This window comes from Periplaneta americana, chromosome 2, assembly GCF_040183065.1.
Source record: "Periplaneta americana isolate PAMFEO1 chromosome 2, P.americana_PAMFEO1_priV1, whole genome shotgun sequence".
NCBI classification, from domain to species: domain Eukaryota; kingdom Metazoa; phylum Arthropoda; class Insecta; order Blattodea; family Blattidae; genus Periplaneta; species Periplaneta americana.
This window is the reverse complement of record NC_091118.1, coordinates 6108908-6126384: the sequence shown is the minus strand read 5'-3', so window position 1 is coordinate 6126384 and position 17477 is coordinate 6108908. Positions and strand designations below refer to the sequence as shown.

Genomic DNA, 17477 nt, shown 5'->3' with positions numbered 1-17477 from the left:
ATAATGCGGTCAAATTCTATTCATATAATAATAATAATAATAATAATAATAATAATAATAATAATAATAATAATAATAATTCGTGTTGAATTTAGAAACCACAGGTGAACAGGTAAACGAGATGAGTTATAATGAAATTATTGTATATAAAATGAATTTACTAGTTTGAGAATATTCTTACTCTGTACGTAATACTCAAAGTGCCTATATGTTTGTTCATAGCATGTACTTCACGTCTACAAGGCTCTGGCTGAAGTAGGCGGCCTGCCATTGGTGCAGTTGCTGAAATATGTTGGTGCAACGTACCCAGTGGAGCAGAGCGTGAGGTCTGGAGTTCAGTAAAGTAAGGACATGAAATATCTTTAACCTTGTTTCTTATAATTTTCATTTTAATATGTGTGTTCTTTTAGAGAGTGGTTGGATATAATCATAGGTGAGGGGGTGAAACCTACAAAGTAGGACTTGGTTTAGGTACAAAGCACGTACGGTCAGAAGACCCGTGCATTGGATTTTAGAGAAAATTATGATAATATAAAATCTGTATGTATATTACTCAATAAATCCATCTATATTTAAATGTAAATTATGAATCCTTTAAGACATCTGTTCTCAAATTGCAAAATTGTAATTTATATTGCAGGGTTATGTCAGATCTAACAATTTTTCGGGTCTACCGCTATGGAGTAACGGCTAGCTTGCCTGACCGTGAAACGAGAGGGCCCGTTTTCAAATCCTGGTTGGGATAAGTTACTAGTTGAAGATTTTTCCACGGTTTTCCCTCAACCTATTAAGAGCAAATGCTGGGTAACTTTCGGCGCTGGACCCTGGACTCATTTCGTTGGCATTATCACCTTCCACTCACTCACTAACCATAGCAGTTGATAGAGTCGTAAAATAATCAGTTAAAATAATTTTGTAAATAAGTCAGGCTACATCATCTGGTTGCACATTTAAAATCACCAGGATAGTCTAGAAAATGAGGGCACTCCTAGAAACGGGATGTGAATAATGTTCAAGGTATGTCAGCAGCTAGTCCAAATTGTCTTTTGTTTCACAGCATGATTTCAACGAACAGGTTTCTATAGCAACAGTACAAAACATCCTTGTTATTTAGTCCATATTTCAGCGCTACAAACGTAAGGAGGGGATTTGCCATTACGCGAATAAGGATTACAAAACAGTTCACCTTCGCCTCTGAGAAAGGGCTAAGCACCTCTGACTTTGGTGCTTGACCCAGTGACCTCAGTCACTGCCCTTTCTTTTACCTAAATAATCAGTCACCAAACCCTCTCCAACCTTATAAAAATGTTCGGTATATACCTATTACAGACAATGCTTAAATATTCCTGATCCTTTTGTACCAGTCATTGAGTTGCTCTTTTCGTCTTTCAGATGTTGCCACTACTTCCGCGTCTATTACGAAGAAGCCCAAAGGGAAGCTTTTCACCTCGCTGATGTAAGTCGTTAGTGATTTATAATGGCGCAGTAGAACTTATCAGTCAATAACATTTTTCATTCTGTAGCCAAATTATCATCATGGTAAATGTGGGATGGTCTATTCCTAACAATTACAACCGATCTCAGAACTTGAACATGTCGAATTCATGTGATGATATTTCTACAGCTCTTGTTTAGTAATGGGTCGCCACCACACCTCTGTATTCGTGTTCACCATCACTTTCTAATTGCAGTAACACATAGAAACTTTCATCGACGTGTGCATTCATCTTGCTTTACCTTTACCACCCCTATTACTATAATACATCCCCTCAATTTACTATCTAACCTCTCACCTTGAAAACTTTCCCTTCTATGTAGTGGTCACCTCACCACTTTTATTGCTCACTTAAATCGAAGTTCTTCCTATCGTATAAAATTTCCCTAATTTGTATACTATAACTTCCACTAACACTACTTAATCATAATCATCCACTTTCATCTCCAATGCTACCTCTCCTCACTCTGTCATCGCTCTTATCCCCTATTTCTAGTCACTGTTCATTTGTTCACGTCCATCCCCGATAACTTCTTCGATAGGCACTGTTAACTCATATGATTGAACTAATACTTACTTACTTGCTTTCAAGGAACCCGGAGGTTCATTGCCGCCCTCACATAAGCCCACCATCGGTCCCTATCCTGAGCAAGATTAATCCAGTCTCTATCATCATATCCCACCTCCCTCAAATCCATTTTAATATTATCCTCCCATCTACTTCTCGGCATCCCCAAAGGTATTTTTCCCTCCGGCCTCCCAACTAACACTCTATATGCATTTCTGGATTCGCCCATACGTGCTACATGCCCTGCCCATCTCAAACGTCTGGATTTAATGTTCCTAATTATGTCAGGTGAAGAATACAATGCGTGCAGTTCTGCGTTGTGTAACTTTCTCCATTCTCCTGTAACTTCATCCCTCTTAGCCCCAAATATTTTCCTAAGCATCTTATTCTCAAACACCCTTAACCTATGTTCTTCTCTCAAAGTGAGAGTCCAAGTTTCACAACCATAAAGAACACCCGGTAATATAACTGTTTTATAAATTCTAACTTTCAGATTTTTTGACAGCAGACTGGATGATAAAAGCTTATAACATAAAATTCAAAGTGTAAAGATCTATCCAAAATTATAAAACCAGTTCAAATTGAGATATCTGGGCGTTAACTTGAAATCGGGTAAATTAATTTGCATCTACAAAAAGATCATCGATGAAAAATTATAAAGCACAGCGTTGCTGTGTCTACATGATTTTATAGATCTGGCTTGCTTCGGTTGCCTCGGAGACGTGCTACTCTGGCTACAAATAGATACGCCACTGTCTGCTGACATCTGTTACATTACGAGTGTTGTTGACATTTAAAAATGAAATTTACGTGTAAACGTACGCTCTGGGTTACGATCAAAGACGGCGATAGAGTTGTAACACAATACTTCCTACATAAAATGAACACTGCACATAGTCGCTTGTATATCACATTTTACGAGTATAGGTCTAATGGGGGGGAAGTAGAGGAACTTACAAATAAAAAGAGAAGAAAACTGAGGCAAAATTTCGGGTACGTTCCTATGAAAATGGAGGCACAAAGCCGCAGAAACTGGGCAGGGGGAACCCGTGTTTGTGCCCGAGGCCGGGGTTTAAGTTTCTGTAATAACCCACAGCAATCCAAAAGTTATCTTTTTAACTTGTTAAAGACACTTGGGTCGCGTCCACTTGTGTTCTTCTGCTCTAGAATATTTTTCGTTATCTTAAAGTTTGTTTTGATTAATTTTCACTCTTGGCTAAGTTTTAAATGCATAAATATTTCCATTTACATCAAACAACGAAAACCAAATCTAAAATTTAAATATTAATTGTCAGTTATTCGTATTTTTAAATAAATTTGTGAAAATCATTTGGCCACGTTTCTTTGTCAGTATGACAATACTGAGAATACGGAAGAGGTTTATTATTTTATTGTGGGTATATAGAGGGAACTTGACGACAAATTTATGATTTCCTTAAATTTTTAGAAAACTAAAAAAAGTTAAATTGTTCAACACTTTATATTTGCCAATGGTAAAAGTGCAGTAGATTAGTCTGTGCGTGACAAAACTTTTCTGGCCAATTAGTGAACAGTGTCTTAATGTTAGTCCATGACTGTGCGGTGTGTCTGTGTTGTAGTTACGGTTGAGCAGTGTTGTTAAAATATTGGCGATGGAAGTTATTCTAGAAATAGATTTTGAAAATCAGCTGAGTTGTAAATGTGATCATATCTTCATGGTAATTAAATTCGTGGTGGTGGTGGTGGCGGTGGTGGTGGTGGTGGTGGTGGTGGTGGTGGTGATAAAAAATACTTACCATACTGCACTTCTACCATTATGAAATGTGACTTTTAAATTTTAAATAAGTATATATGCATCTGTTAAACTGTTTAAACGGAAAATTGTGTTTATACTTACATTCAGCAGGAAAGGATACCTACAAATAAAATTTGAGTGAAATTATATTCTAAAACATTACAAATTCAATAAAAATGTATCTTACATTGAAAGTAAAGATTACCGCTAATCAGATGGGAACCTCCATTAGACAACACGTTAATCGAAAATGTGGAAAACCTTGAACGAATATTAGGCCACACTAATTATGGTTTGTTGTTTAATTTCAAAATGTTACATGTTTCGGTAACTTTTACACAAATTTGCTAGCATAGCCTACATGTTAATTGTCAGGTGTTACTTCTCCTTCACTGGGTGGAGATACTTACAAATGGCTTTTAAGGAACCCGGAGGTTCATTGCCGCCCTCACATAAGCCCGTCATCGGTCCCTATCCTGAGCAAGGTTAATCCAGTCCCTACCATCATATCCCACCTCCCTCAAAACCATTTTAATATTATCCTCCCATCTACTTCTCGGCCTCCCTAAAGGTCTTTTTCCCTCCGGCCTCCCAACTAACACTCTGTGTGCATTTCTGTATTCACCCATACGTGCTACATGCCCTGCCCATTTCAAACGTCTGGATTTAATGTTCCTAATTATGTCAGGTGAAGAATACAATGTGTGCAGTTCTGTGTTGTGTAACTTTCTCCATTCTCCTGTAACTTCATCCCTCTTAGCCCCAAATATTTTCCTAAGCACCTTATTCTCAAATACCCTTAATCTCTGTTCCTCTCTTAAAGTGAGAGTCCAAGTTTCACAACCATACAGAACAACCGGTAATATAACTGTTTTATAAATTCTAACTTTCAGATTTTTTGACAGCAGACTGGATGATAAAAGCTTCTCAACCGAATAATAACAGGAATTTCCCATATTTATTCTGTGTTTAATTTCCTCCCGTGTGTCATTTATATTTGTTACTGTTGCTCCAAGATATTTGAATTTGCGTGGAGATACTCCTACAAAAATTAGAAGCGAAGAGAGTTGCATTTTATATAGGAAATTAATGAACTTGATAAAAAAGAAACTTTTAATTTGGATGTACATATACTTACCTTGCAAAGGAGATCGTGTTCAGCTGTGTACTAAGTTCTGTTATTAAATTTCACTAAACCTAATAATTTCTCTAGGAAAACGTGACAAATATGCTCTGAAAGGCAATACAAATAATAGCCTTTGTAACTTGAAGGATTAGTGAAATAAAACTTACGAGGGTTATTTTTGCGTGTGTTTATATGTATAATATGTAATCTTACTTAAATCTTGGTATATTCTTGGTATGAATTGTGACAAATTATTTTTTCGAGGATTGTTGCCGAGAGATTTTTGCAACTAGAATGTGGAAATCAATGCCATGGGACGAGATTATGGTGAACATCGTTCCTCATTTGTTAGTCGGTAAGTTCAGTTAATAAGTCACATAATTTCTTAAATTGATTACCATTGTGTTGTAAGAAATAAACTATGTAAATAATGTAAAATTTTAGTCTTTGAAGAAAGAACGGTGTAATTTAGGTGTTAATATAAATTTGTTCTTTATCAGGACACACTATAATAATTGCACTATCAAATAAAACAACGCAAATTTATGAAAGTGTGACAGGTCTACTTGTTTTACAAGATTGCCTTGTATCTATTTTGTAGTTAACAAAAATTGATTTCACAACAAAAGAGTACAGGGGAAAAAGGGGGAATGTCCACTTTCAGGCAAAATTCAGATTTCCATTCGCCTATATACTTCATATGAAGTGAATTCATTCTACACTTAGAACAGGGGAAGAAAGTTCTCAGTTACAGAATAACTGCTGGTTAATTTCTCAGTATTATATTCGGGATGATAGAGTTTCACATTTTAAAATTGGTTTCCTGAGAATTGTTTAAAAGTGGACATCCCCCCTTTTCCCCTGAACGCAAGTGAACCCGATTCAAGTTCAGAATAGTTCTGCACAAACTGATTATATTGGTAATCTTAGTTGATGTGCATTTAACGAAACTTATTTTTGTAAAGAAATCGAAGTTCAAATTTCTGGCCCTGCTTTGAATTCGTAAATTCATAACTGTGAAATAAGTTACGCAAATAAAAATAATTTCAAGTTTGTAGATTAATAGAAAGCAATAGCTTTCTTATACCGGTACTGTAAAATTAGATAATCATGATCCCTTCACTTTTTAGCTACAAATTTAGGAAATAGTTCAGAGTGCGAAATAAATCTATTCTCTCAGTGCTAAAAACTAGTTTTGTTACTTGTGAAAGTTTCACTTTTATGAACAAAGAGTTGCATTCATATTGTTCTAAAATTACAGAAGTTTTAATAGGTAACTACCATTCAAATGTTTGAAAAGTGTAAGCAATCAGCAGCTTGAAATTTCTTAACTGATTTACTGATTTGAGTTTCGAAAATAATTTAATTAAATTTTATTCAAATTCTCAATTCATGTAAGCTCCAGGTCTTAGAATACATACATTGCATGAAGCTTTCAACTTAAAGTATAACATAATCCAGCCTATAAAAGAGAATGAATAACCTTGAATAGCCACAAAATGCAGGCGTGTGAGTTTTCGAATCGCTCACTCTGAATGCATATTAATTTCTGAATTACGTTTACTCTCACTACAAAACTTCTAAGAATCAGGTACTCTGAACATAAACTTAACTTTTTGACATTAATTCAGATGCCAGAAAAACTTAATTTCGTTAGAAATAAGAAACTTACACTTAACCCTTAAATTGGCAAAACTTCATTTCTCACAAACCTTTCTCATTTATTAAATCTTGTCGGACCGTAAAGAAAACTATCGCAATGTCCATATTTTATATATTGTACAATATTATAGTATTGTGAAATTTTAATTCTCCTACCAATTTTTTTTCTATTCTTTTAAAATTATGGCATATAGGCTACTAACGTGTTGTATCCTACAGGATACTTTGTCAATTTAAGGGTTAAATAACACGTGAAATATGGATACACAGCAGCTATCTTGTTTTAATCTTTTGGCATTGCCTCAAACTGTTCCTTCACTCTGTTTTGTTCATGTATTGAATTCTAAAATATTTTCCTTGTTATCTCAAGTCTAGGCGAGATGTATGACGACAGACAATACGGTTCCTTAACAAGAGGATCTTCAGGCAGATATCTGCAGCCGCACTAAGTTAAGTATCAGATGAGAGATTTTATACTTTTCATTGTGGTTGTGTAGACGAAAGTTCAATTTCCAGCAGTGTTGACGTATATTAAAAGTTTCGGTCTAGACAGTTCTATTGTCAGGGTCGTGTATAAAAAAAAAGTGGTATCCGTTTTTATTCTGTCCGATAGATCTGGCTAGCCAAACAACTGGCAACTCTTCACACCTTGGGAGGGACAATCTTAGTAGTTCAAGAACATTTGCCAGCTTTGTGTAGTTCACTCTACATAAACAAGAGATTTCGTGAATAAAATAAGACGGTGAAACACGATCCTCCTTAATTTATGTACGTCTAAAGTGTTCTAAAATAACGTTTAATACTGGTTGGCGAGTTGGTATAGCGCTGGCCTTCTATGCCCAAGGTTGCGGGTTCGATCCCGGGCCAGGTCGATGGCACTTAAGTGTGCTTAAATGCGACAGGTTCATGTCAGTAGATTTACTGGCATGGAAAAACTCCTGCGGGACAAAATTCCGGCACATCCGGCGACGCTGGTATAACCTCTGCAGTTGCGAGCGTCGTTAAATAAAACATAACATTTAACATTAACGTTTAATTGAAATTATTTTACACTTGAAAATAACTTTCGTCTGCTCAACCTAACAAAATTGAATATTATTGTACTGTACATATTGTACACAGCCTATAAAACGCTTTATAATAAATTAGTCATTATCATATTCAATTTATATGTCCATTTCGCGAATTTTGTATCCTACTTTCCACAAACTGCGAGCAATGTATTTTCCAATGTTGTCCTGGAAAATGTTTCCAAATTATTATTTAATTTAAAATTCTATATAATTCTAATACGTAACTCCATTAATAAACTGCATGCGATCAAAGCAATAATGAAAATGAGAAAATTTCATCGTCTATTTCGTCACTGTCATTTTATGTAACACTGCATTCGTATTAGATCCAGATGTCCGTCTGAAGATTTGGAAGCGTTGAGTCAACTGTATTGTCACGCTTTTCTACATTTTATTGTACACTAATGTTTTTATTTTTTAGGAATCTTGCAACTTAATACACCAATCAAAATTTCCCACAAAGTTATTTCTGAATCCAGATAGCAATATGCATACTTCGATATTTCATTGGAGTCTTTAAATTTACAACATTGGTAACATTGGCACGTATGAGAAAGCGATAATACATAAATTTTATTTAGTTGTACTTCATTTGTTTTAGTGCCTGCTTATTTTCTTATGTTAATTTTAAAATGATTTTGTGTTCTCCTATGTGAAATGAATTTGGTTATTTTCTGGAAATTTCGACAATGCAAAGATATTTTCTTTCACGTGTGTTAGAGTAAGAATAATTGTATGAAGTGTCGTATATGTGACGTGCTGTTATTTAAAGAAATTCTAGATTTAATAGTATTGTTGTCTGAATTGTCTCACTGAGTGTTTTGTTTACTATGATCGATAGTTTTCATTATTTTACTATTTCAGCTTACTCTGTTTTAGAAAATAAAAATTTGTGACTAATACGTAAATAGCAACATTTCCATACTCTGAAACTGATGTACTGTATGATTAAATTTTCAGGATTCTGTGACACTTTTTATACTTTCTCGTTGATTTCTATGACAGTTTTATTAATTGATACAGCCTGTTTTTAACATTTGCCTTATACTCTCTTAATGATAATTGATATATACAAGTATACTAAATTCAGTATAATAGTTTATTAATCTGTAGGCTAATTTTGATTATTATGATTATACTGGCAATAAAAGTTCCGATATTTTTTACCGTTGTGTGAGAAAAAAAGCAAATTTTTTTTATATGTCAATTCATACATTGTTTTTTTTTTCGTATTCTCTGTAAAATTTCCGATTTTGTGAATATTTTAAATTTGAAGGGTTCTGAAGTGTTCATTATTTTTCTAACTGAATAAGTTGCTTCATTCAATCAATGCTGTTCTATTTCTGATGGTGCAAATGAATGACTAATTTAAACAAATTTCATTTGAGCATGCTTCTGCTAGTCTTGATTAAGTCGTGGGAACATGAATCTCATATGTCCAGTAGAAATTATTCAGTGCATGTTTGTATCTTTTCAGAAGTAAAAAATTCAAAGTTGCGGTAATGCAAATATTCAGCTTTCGACTAAATTTATGACAGTTCTTAAAAGCATTATGTATCATCTGCATTGTTAACTTTTCTCTTGCGAAATTCATGCCAAGTTATCTGTGAACTTGTAACTACTCGGGTAACACTGTACGTAATGCAAATTTTTAATATAAGAATTTCGTTTGAAATAGTTTAGAAAAATAAAAATGCAATTCATGTAAATAAACTATTGATTTAAAATTTTAATTCGAAAGTTACATTAGTCAAAATTTCGTACGTCATCACGTATATCTCAGAATGCTCATGCCATCTTTTGTCTCAAAATTTAGATTGTGATTTCCCAAGAATTGCTTCATGTCAATATCGATTTTATTTAATTCTCTCTTCTGTGAAACTTGTGCCCTTCTTTAAAAAATCGTAGAAATGCGAAGTGTGTAGTGAAGTGAAACCGTGAACGTGTGATGCGAAATGGGGGAGTGAAATAGTGAATAAAAGGCGAAACTAAATCAAGACAACTGAAGAAAGAATTGAGAAAAGTCAAGAAAAAATTGAAAAGACTGAAGAAAATTGAGAAATCTGAAGAAAGAATTCAGGAAACTGAAGAATAGTCAATAAAAGTAAAGGTATCGAAGAAACTAATCGTAAAATGATACAAAAATCTATGAAGATAAAAGAAAGTGAAATGAAATTAGCAAAGGATCGTAATCTGAGGCGCGAAGAGGAGTACAAGGTTTCTTTTTAAACAACCAATCGCGGAAATTTGTGGACAGTTCTCTGGGAAGTCACATTCACAGTGTGGAACTGAGCTAAGTTCCAAAGTTCTTTTGTATGTATTTAAGCCATAGTTTCGTTGCCGGAACATAGGTAACCCTAGCGGAGGTTTCAGTACCTCCAAGATCGAAGTTGCTTTACATAAACAAAATTCCAATTCAAATCATGGAGGATATTGATGAAAACTTCAGGCTTTTTCCACATGAACGTAATTTAAATGCTGGAATTCGCTGATGTTTGAAAACTTCTCGGACAAAACAGTTTCGCAGAAAGAATTGAGAAGCATGTTCCCAATTATAATACCAAAATTTAACAAATGATTTAATTTAGAATTACTTACAAAATTTCAGTGTAAAAATTATATTTATTTTTTACAGAAAATTTATTGGATGCAGAAGAGAAAATGGCCAAGCTACACGTTTCCTGGTGTTTCACTGGGGCTCTTCGAATATTTAAAATATAATTCATTGTATGTTTCTTACACTTGTAGGATTAAGTTGGTGAGATTAGTACTAATCTACAGGACTGGAAGCCAGTGATCGATTTTTACAGAATAGCAAAATGTTTTCAGTTCTTAAAAATTGCTCTATCAACATTACATCTGTAAGATTTCATAAACATTTTCCACTGTGTTTGTTCTATTTTCTATATATTTTTGTCTTAATTTAATTGCATTTATATTTAATTGTTATTAATATTACGGTTTTTAAGTAACCCGTAGGTTCTCATCTCTAGTTGGTTAATTTTAAATCCGTTTTATAATCTTCACGAATTTTTTGATTGTACAATCTCTCTGTAATTTTTCCATTTTAACTGACCTTGTCTATACAGATTGTTTTTACACATGTAATTTAAACTTTTGCCGCCCTCAGATAAGCCCGCCATCGGTCCCTATCCTGAGCAAGATTAATCCAGTCTCTACCATCATATCCCACCTCCCTTAAATCCATTTTAATTTTATCCGCCCATCTACGTCTCGACCTTCTCAAAGGTTTTATTAATATTACTATTTATTTTTTGTATGTGTTATTAATTTACTCTAACATTGGGTTACTCTTAACTTCTGGATTATTATGTAATTATCTTACTCCGTGACTGTTTTCAGGGTAGAGTACGAACTAATATGTTGCTTCTAATAAAAGTTTCTTGCTTTATCTTGGAATGATGTTAGCTGACGAATGTTGATGAAATTTTTTCACTGAAATTCCAAATTTATTTCTACCGCAACATCTTTTCTTTTGTTACTTATATATTATGCTATGAATCTCGACCATATAAAATACATCTTGATTTGCTTTCACTACTAGCATAACCGTTACTAGGCAACCAAACCCATTAACTTCCTCAATCTGAATCTGAAATCGACGCACGTTTTTGTATTATTTGTGTATAAACTTGTTTAAAAGTGAAAAATTAAAAATTTATAACACTTGTATAATTCCTCTACCGGTAATTTTTTTCATTGCTCGTGATAACAGTCGCTACTCAACGAATCTCAGTTACGTTTGATTTCTGTAAGAGACTGTCCTTGTAGATTTTATAGAAGTGAACTACGCGTCCTTATTCTGATTTATAATTTAATTTGTGTTACAGATACTATGGCTCGTATTGGATGCGTATTTCGCAGTTGAATCGCTCATCGCTTCAGTGTGAAGAATAGAATAAAAAACTAACTCCATAGACCATGAAATAAATGTATGCAGACAATTTTGAAATATTTATATAATTTGTAATATAGTGGACATGTCTGTGTTCCTTTTACCTGAAGACGTGAATTAGCCTGAAAATACAGTGTGAATATTACAAAGTTCTAGATACTTCAGTAATGTGTTATGAATGATTTAGGCAGAAATAATGATAGAATAAGATCATAGTGATTTGAACTTCATCTTTGCTCACCACCAATTCCACTTACACGCGCTTGATTTGAACCTGATCCCTGGAGATAAAATACAGTAGTTGTAACACACAGTTAATCAGAACACGTGAAAAACTTCAGTTCATAGTACAAAGTGTGCTTTTAAAACTTATAATTACATTGGACATAATGTAGTTACAAGAATTTTGTACAACTTTGGAAGATGAAGTGGAACACAATAACTGAAATTATTGAAGGCAATACGGGGAAACCAGATTCGTAATCATCCTAAACACATTTTAGAGGCGAAACTAGGACACTTTCGACAATGCCTATTTCTTATCCATGTATTTGATGAATTGCAGAAATCTTATCTGATCTATCTCGTCACTAATATCCAAAAATGGGAGTTTTAAATATCAGTGATGCTGAACAGCAACCTCTTACATAAAAAATATGAAAGAAAGATTTAACTCCTGATCACATATCAGATTGTCCTTCTCCACATTATAAAATGGCAACATATAAAAGAAAACAACCACTAGGATTTCCAATGTCGAAAATGAATTTTTTGGCAACGACCGCTAGATGGAAGTACTGCTGCAAGCTATTACTTAATGACATTTAATCAAGGTTATAACGTGACTTATTTTACAGTCGCTAGATGGCAGCATAGTGAAAATGATTAAAATTGTCTTGAAAGCGCATTAGACTGATCAATGTGATACATTTGATCAGGGATTTCACTTCAGTCCTATCAAGTAAATCTTCCGAATCCTCTGCAAACATCTTAAATCAAGGTATGAATACAAACTTCAGATGAAGAGATTTAAATACTCTTATGTCGAACATTTATTAGTTTTCGAGATATTAAAATGGTTATTCGCTCTCCTGTAAAATTATTTTTTTTTTTTTGCAAACGAGGTTGCTGTTCAGCACTATGGATACACAATAGTGTATTAAGACAGGGTTGGGAAGTGCGTTTTACAAACTAGAGGAAAGGTTTGTAATGCACGTCACAAACATGCATTGTACAACAATTTTTTACACGATAATATTTTTAAAATTGCAAGTACAATATATTTTGCGTTTAACATTTAGAGTATTATTATTCCAAAGCCTTTGTAAAACTGCTCTGTAATGGTAACTAAGGTAACAATCAGTGCACTGTAATGGGGCTATTTCAGTACAGTTTTATGTTATGAAGAATGGTTGCCCTAGCAACAAGTTTCTGTGTGGGAATTCTAACTTTCAAGGCCTGACAACAATAGCTGTAAATACAGCAAAAAACAAGATCGTGTAAAAATGACGTTGTGTTAAAGAGCATCTGAATTCTACATCGTAAGCTAAAAATTGAGTGGGTGAATGGAATAAGGCCCCATCCCAATCTCTGTTCAAAATGACAGATTTCAGCAAAACAAGTGAAATTGTTGCAGTTAACCCAGGACTGTGTATGTTTTCAAATAGGAAGATCGATGTACAATATTGTAGTACCATGCTAAGATAGATGAGCATTGGATAACATTTCGGTAACAGTGTTGCCAAACAGCCATTAATGATTTATTAATAATTCAAGTTTTAAAATACTTCAAAATACTCTGAAATCATAAAAGTAAAAAATTACCTACGCAAAATGTATTAGTTGAACTAGACAACATTAGTGCAAAGACGATTATTGGATGTGTGTTTCTGAATTTTTAAAAGTTAGTCTCAAAAAGTTACGACCTAAAACAATTATTATTTCTGGGAATCCTAATAGCAAAGAAACGAAGCACCATAGGAATTCTGCATCGACATTTTGCAAGGGATTTTCCCCTTAAAAGGAGTATTACTGAAGAGCTTTCACTCTGTGTATTTCCAAATTTTAGAGTAACTTGTTAAGATGTGGAGATTAACTTCCACTAATTTTTCTTTTCCTATTTGAAAATTCCACAGTTTTTTAAATACCAAGTATCGTATGTTGACTTTATGAAACAACATTCAAAGGCGATAGAACTATCCTTTTTAGCCGTAGGCATTTAAATGACACATAAATTTAAGAAAACTATGAAACTTAGATATACTCAAATCACTGAATAAACAATTACAGTAAGAAATTTCCAAATTTAATGTATTTTTTTCTTATCTGACAAAATATTTATTTGCTAAGTTTAATCATTCTTTCAAATGACTAGAATCTGCAAAAGATATGTGCAAGTATTCATTTAATTCATGCAATAATGTTCAAAAACTAAAGATGTTTGTAAATACAAATCATGTTCCAAGCTGATGTGAAAATATCTTAATTCTATAGTACATCCATCCACTAAGTCAATTTCCATATATATATATTTTTTTAGGGCTTTGTACGCCCGTTCAATATTCGAGTTACCCTCGATTCAAAATAGTGAATTTGGAGTAAGCCTAGACAACTGTAATTCACGTGTCTACCAAATACTCTGCATTTGGAACGTAATTTGAATCTAATATCAATCAAATTTTGTTAATATTATTGTATCCTCTTTTCATATATATTGATTGTATTAATGTATTTCTATTTCTATTGTTGTAGTTATATTCTGTAGTCTGAGGCATTATTCTGTATTATATAAATTTGTACTTGACTGTGTTACAGCATCTTCCGATGAATTTGAAATTTGAAATAAACATTTGAAATTTGAAAAAAAAAAATGAAAAAATAGTTTAAAAAATTTGTAAACTTGAAAGATGCTGAGCTTAAAAATTCGTACTATATTATAACGAGTGCAAGAGAGTATTAGGAGATTTAAAATTTCGAATTGGTAAAATACAGGATACATTTTTTATTTTATCTTTCTGTCAAAAGTGAGCGCCCGCACAAACTTCAATTTACGTACCAAATGAAGAAATACAAACCTCTGCAAATATGTACTTTGCTTTCACAGTGGGGAGGAAAGTCGCTGGTGTTTGTTATATTTCGATACGACTTACTGAATCTGAGATGCATATCTTAAAATATAATGCAGCATTTAGCTTGCATTTTTCTGCTGGTATGGTGGGAACATTGTTGGCAACTGACATCACGTGATTTGTGGTGGAAAAAACAATTTGCTCAAAGTGCTTCAACCTGTAAACTCATGACATTACTGAACTGCCTTCTTGTTTTTATTTTGGTCTGTACAACTGACTCATAGGTGCCTTGAATACAAATCTTGGGATGCTGTATATGTGTAAGAGCGAAATGCAATTTCCTAACTTGTCAAAATATAATGCAAATATTGTAACTGAGAAATGTGTAATGCAATACAAACTATAATAAAGACATACGAAAGTTTGTAATGAACTCATTTCCATTTTTTGTAAATGACAAAATAAAACACTCGAATTCATGGCTAAGTAGTCGGTGTTGGTAATAGATATCCCTTTCCGGTACGGAAGTTACAGGCCTGTAATAAGCGATGCCCCAAGAAATGAAACAAAAATTCAAGAATGCGAAGCCCTTACTACAGGAACACACTAGCTAAGCGCCAAAGTAACAAATTTAAGAATTTAGCTGAATCGAGACACAGCCTGCATTTCGTCACTTGCTGAATAATTATTTTGTTACATTGCAGCAGCACAAGTTACGTTTAGTCCGACCTTCACACAGAGCGAAGAGTTCGAGCGTGTGTTGCAAGTTCCATTTTCAGCTCCCTGTATATTTCTACTCACAAAATCCGTTAGAGAGTTGGGTACAGAAGACAATCTATAATGTTTGCATACGTGTGCTTTTTCTTACTATTATATTTAAAAAATCTTTTTTTAATTTACTATTAAAACTTAATTAAAATTGGCCTAATTTGAACTGTGCTTCTCTTTATGTACCATCATGCTTTGTGTACGATAAACTTTTCAAGAACTGTACTAGATTTGCAAGTATCACAGCGAATATAAGTATATTCAGACAAAACTTGTAATAACTGTGTTAGATTTTCAAGTAAATGTAAAGATATTCAGGTAAACCTTTTAATAACTGCACTATATTTTGAAGTATTATAGCAAATGTAAATACATGAAGATACATTTTTTAAAATATACTAGATACACTTTTTAAAATCGACTAGATTTTCCAATCTCACAGCAAATGTAAAGAGATTTAGGTAAACTCTCTAATAACTGTACCAGATTTTCAAGTATCATGGCAAATGCAAAGGTATTCAGATAAGCCTTTTAATGACTGTACTAGATTTTCAATTATCATGGCAAATGCAAAGGTATACAGATGAGCCTTTTAATAACTGTACTAGATTTTCAAGTATCATAGCAAATGCAAAGGTATTCAGATAAGCCTTTAATAACTGTACTAGATTTTCAAGTATCATAGCAAATGCAAAGGTATACAGATGAGACTTTTAATAACTGTACTAGATTTTCAAGTATCATAGCAAATGCAAAGGTATTCAGATAAGCCTTTAATAACTGTACTAGATTTTCAAGTATCATAGCAAATGCAAAGGTATACAGATGAGACTTTTAATAACTGTACTAGATTTTCAAGTATCATGGCAAATGCAAAGGTATTCAGATAAGCCTTTTAATAACTGTACTAGATTTTCAATTATCATGGCAAATGCAAAGGTATACAGATGAGCCTTTTAATAACTGTACTAGATTTTCAAGTATCATAGCAAATGCAAAGGTATTCAGATAAGCCTTTATTACTGTACTAGATTTTCAAGTATCATAGCAAATGCAAAGGTATACAGATGAGACTTTTAATAACTGTACTAGATTTTCAAGTATCATGGCAAATGCAAAGGTATTCAGATAAGCCTTTAATAACAGTACTAGATTTTCAAGTATCATAGCAAATGCAAAGGTATTCAGATAAGCCTTTAATAACTGTACTAGATTTTCAAGTATCATAGCAAATGCAAAGGTATACAAATGAGACTTTTAATAACTGTACTAGATTTTCAAGTATCATAGCAAATGCAAAGGTATTCAGATAAGCCTTTAATAACTGTACTAGATTTTCAAGTATCATAGCAAATGCAAAGGTATACAGATGAGACTTTTAATAACTGTACTAGATTTTCAAGTATCATGGCAAATGCAAAGGTATTCAGATAAGCCTTTTAATAACTGTACTAGATTTTCAATTATCATGGCAAATGCAAAGGTATACAGATGAGCCTTTTAATAACTGTACTAGATTTTCAAGTATCATAGCAAATGCAAAGGTATTCAGATAAGCCTTTATTACTGTACTAGATTTTCAAGTATCATAGCAAATGCAAAGGTATACAGATGAGACTTTTAATAACTGTACTAGATTTTCAAGTATCATGGCAAATGCAAAGGTATTCAGATAAGCCTTTAATAACAGTACTAGATTTTCAAGTATCATAGCAAATGCAAAGGTATACAGATGAGACTTTTAATAACTGTACTAGATTTTCAAGTATCATAGCAAATGCAAAGGTATTCAGATGAGACTTTTAATAACTGTACTAGATTTTCAAGTATCATAGCAAATGCAAAGGTATACAGATGAGCCTTTTAATAACTGTACTAGATTTTCAAGTATCATAGCAAATGCAAAGGTATTCAGATAAGCCTTTAATAACTGTACTAGATTTTCAATTATCATGGCAAATGCAAAGGTATACAGATGAGCCTTTTAATAACTGTACTAGATTTTCAAGTATCATAGCAAATGCAAA

General features: G+C 33.2%; 1 long non-coding RNA gene across 1 annotated transcript; it reads left to right on the top strand.

Moving 5' to 3' along the window:
- The first annotated feature begins 224 nt into the window (after positions 1-224).
- LOC138712152 (uncharacterized) lies at positions 225-15942 on the top strand. The gene is made up of 3 exons (XR_011335644.1): positions 225-343; positions 1393-5318; positions 6996-15942. It is a non-coding gene; the product is annotated as an uncharacterized lncRNA (long non-coding RNA).
- The last annotated feature ends 1535 nt before the right edge of the window (positions 15943-17477 follow it).